We start from the raw sequence: 4,240 nt of genomic DNA, 5'->3' as shown, positions 1-4,240 counted from the left end.
ACAGTACTGAATACATCCACCACCTGCAATACTGGTTAATCTACAGTACTAAATAAATCCACCACCTGCAATACTGGTTATTATACAGTACTGAATACATCCACCACCTGCAGCACTGGTTATTATACAGTACTGAATACATCCACTACCTGCAATACTGGTTATTTTACAGTACTGAATACATCCACCACCTGCAATACTAGTTATTATACAGTACTGAATACATCCACCTACTGCAATACTGGTTATTATACAGTACTGAGTACATCCACCACCTGCAATACTGGTTATTATACAGTACTGAATAAATCCACCACCTGCAAAACTGGTTATTATACAGCATTGAATACACCCAGCACCTGCAATACTGGTTATTATACAGTACTGAATACATCCACCACCTGCAATACCGGTTATTATACAGTACTGAATACATCCACCACCTGCAATACTGGTTATTATACAGTACTGAATACATCCACCACCTGCAATACTGGTTATTATACAGTACTGAATACATCCACCACTGGTTATTATACAGTACTGAATACATCCTCCACCTACAATACTGGTTATTATACAGTACTGAATACATCCACCACCTGCAATACGGGTTAATATACAGTACTGAATACATCTACCACCTGCAATACTGGTTAATATACAGTACTGAATACATCTACCACCTGCAATACTGGTTATTATACAGTACTGAATACATCCACCACCTGCAATACTGGTTAATATACAGTACTGAATACATCTACCACCTGCAATACTGGTTATTATACAGTACTGAATACATCCGCCACCAGCAATACTTTTTATTATACAGTACTGAATACATCCACCTCCTGCAATACTGGTTATTATACAGTACTGAATACTTCCACCACCTGCACTACTGGTTATTATACAGTACTGAATACATCCACCACCTGCAATACTGGGTATTATACAGTACTGAATACATCCACCACCTGCAATACTGGTTATTATACAGTACTGAATACATCCACCACCTGCAATACTGGTTATTATAGAGTACTGACTACATCCACCGCTGGTTATTATACAGTACTGAATACATCCACCACCTGTAATACTGGTTATTATACAGTACTGAATACATCCACCACCTGCAATACTGGTTATTATACAGTACTGAGTACATCCACCACCTGCAATACTGGTTATTATACAGTACTGAATAAATCCACCACCTGCAAAAGTGGTTATTATACAGCACTGAATACACCCAGCACCTGCAATACTGGTTATTATACAGTACTGAATACATCCACCACCTGCAATACTGGTTATTATACAGTACTGAATACATCCACCACTGGTTATTATACAGTACTGAATACATCCTCCACCTACAATACTGGTTATTATACAGTACTGAATACATCCACCACCTGCAAAACTGGTTATTATACAGTACTGAATACATCCACCACCTGCAATACTGGTTAATCTACAGTACTAAATAAATCCACCACCTGCAATACTGGTTATTATACAGTACTGAATACATCCACCACCTGCAGCACTGGTTATTATACAGTACTGAATACATCCACTACCTGCAATACTGGTTATTTTACAGTACTGAATACATCCACCACCTGCAATACTAGTTATTATACAGTACTGAATACATCCACCTCCTGCAATACTGGTTATTATACAATACTGAATACATCCACCACCTGCAGCACTGGTTATTATAGAGTACTGAATACATCCACCACCTGCAATACTGGTTATTATACAGTACTGAATACATCCACCACCTGCAATACTAGTTATTATACAGTACTGAATACATCCACCACCTGCAATACTGGTTATTATACAGTACTGAGTACATCCACCACCTGCAATACTGGTTATTATACAGTACTGAATACATCCACCACCTGCAATACCGGTTATTATACAGTACTGAATACATCCACCACCTGCAATACTGGTTATTATACAGTACTGAATACATCCACCACCTGCAATACTGGTTATTATACAATGCTGAATACATCCACCACCTGCAATACTGGTTATTATACATTACTGAATACATCCACCACCTGCAATACTGGTTAATATACAGTACTGAATACATCTACCACCTGCAATACTGGTTATTATACAGTACTGAATACATCCACCACTGGTTATTATACAGCATTGGATACATCCTCCACCTGCAATACTGGTTAATATACAGCACTGAATACATCCACCACCTGCAATACTGGTTAATATACAGTACTGAATATATCCACCACCTGCAATACTGGTTAATATACAGTACTGAATACATCCACCACCTGCAATACTGGTTATTATACAGTACTGAATACATCCACCACCTGCAATACTGGTTATTATACAGTACTGAGTACATCTACCACCTGCAATACTGGTTATTATACAGTACTGAATACATCCACCACCTGCAGCACTGGTTATTATACAGTACTGAATACATCCACCACCTGCAATACTGGTTATTATACAGTACTGAATACATCCACCACCTGCAATACTAGTTATTATACAGTACTGAATACATCCACCACCTGCAATACTGGTTATTATACAGTACTGAGTACATCCACCACCTGCAATACTGGTTATTATACAGTACTGAATACATCCACCACCTGCAATACCGGTTATTATACAATGCTGAATACATCCACCACCTGCAATACTGGTTATTATACATTACTGAATACATCCACCACCTGCAATACTGGTTAATATACAGTACTGAATACATCTACCACCTGCAATACTGGTTATTATACAGTACTGAATACATCCACCACTGGATATTATACAGCATTGGATACATCCTCCACCTGCGATACTGGTTAATATACAGCACTGAATACATCCACCACCTGCAATACTGGTTAATATACAGTACTGAATATATCCACCACCTGCAATACAGGTTATTATACATTACTGAATACATCCACCACCTGCAATACTGGTTAATATACAGTACTGAATACATCCACCACCTGCAATACTGGTTATTATACAGTACTGAATACATCCACCACCTGCAATACTGGTTAATATACAGTACTGAATACATCCACCACCTGCAATACTGGTTATTATACAGTACTGAATACATCCACCACCTGCAATACTGGTTATTATACAGTACTGAGTACATCTACCACCTGCAATACTGGTTATTATACAGTACTGAATACATCCACCACCTGCAGCACTGGTTATTATACAGTACTGAATACATCCACCACCTGCAATACTGGTTATTATACAGTACTGAATACATCCACCACCTGCAATACTAGTTATTATACAGTACTGAATACATCCACCACCTGCAATACTGGTTATTATACAGTACTGAGTACATCCACCACCTGCAATACTGTTTATTATACAGTACTGAATACATCCATCACCTGCAATACCGGTTATTATACAGTACTGAATACATCCACCACCTGCAATACTGGTTATTATACAGTACTGAATACATCCACCACCTGCAATACTGGTTATTATACAATGCTGAATACATCCACCACCTGCAATACTGGTTATTATACATTACTGAATACATCCACCACCTGCAATACTGGTTAATATACAGTACTGAATACATCTACCACCTGCAATACTGGTTATTATACAGTACTGAATACATCCACCACTGGTTATTATACAACATTGGATACATCCTCCACCTGCAATACTGGTTAATATACAGCACTGAATACATCCACCACCTGCAATACTGGTTAATATACAGTACTGAATATATCCACCACCTGCAATACTGGTTAATATACAGAACTGAATACATCCACCACCTGCAATACTGGTTATTATACAGTACTGAATACATCCACCACCTGCAATACTGGTTATTATACAGTACTGAGTACATCTACCACCTGCAATACTGGTTATTATACAGTACTGAATACATCCACCACCTGCAGCACTGGTTATTATACAGTACTGAATACATCCACCACCTGCAATACTGGTTATTATACAGTACTGAATACATCCACCACCTGCAATACTAGTTATTATACAGTACTGAATACATCCACCACCTGCAATACTGGTTATTATACAGTACTGAGTACATCCACCACCTGCAATACTGGTTATTATACAGTACTGAATACATCCACCACCTGCAATACCGGTTATTATACAGTACTGA

The sequence above is a fragment of the Salmo trutta genome, chromosome 36 (assembly GCF_901001165.1).
Source record: "Salmo trutta chromosome 36, fSalTru1.1, whole genome shotgun sequence".
Taxonomy (NCBI): domain Eukaryota; kingdom Metazoa; phylum Chordata; class Actinopteri; order Salmoniformes; family Salmonidae; genus Salmo; species Salmo trutta.
This window is presented reverse-complemented; position numbering follows the sequence as displayed.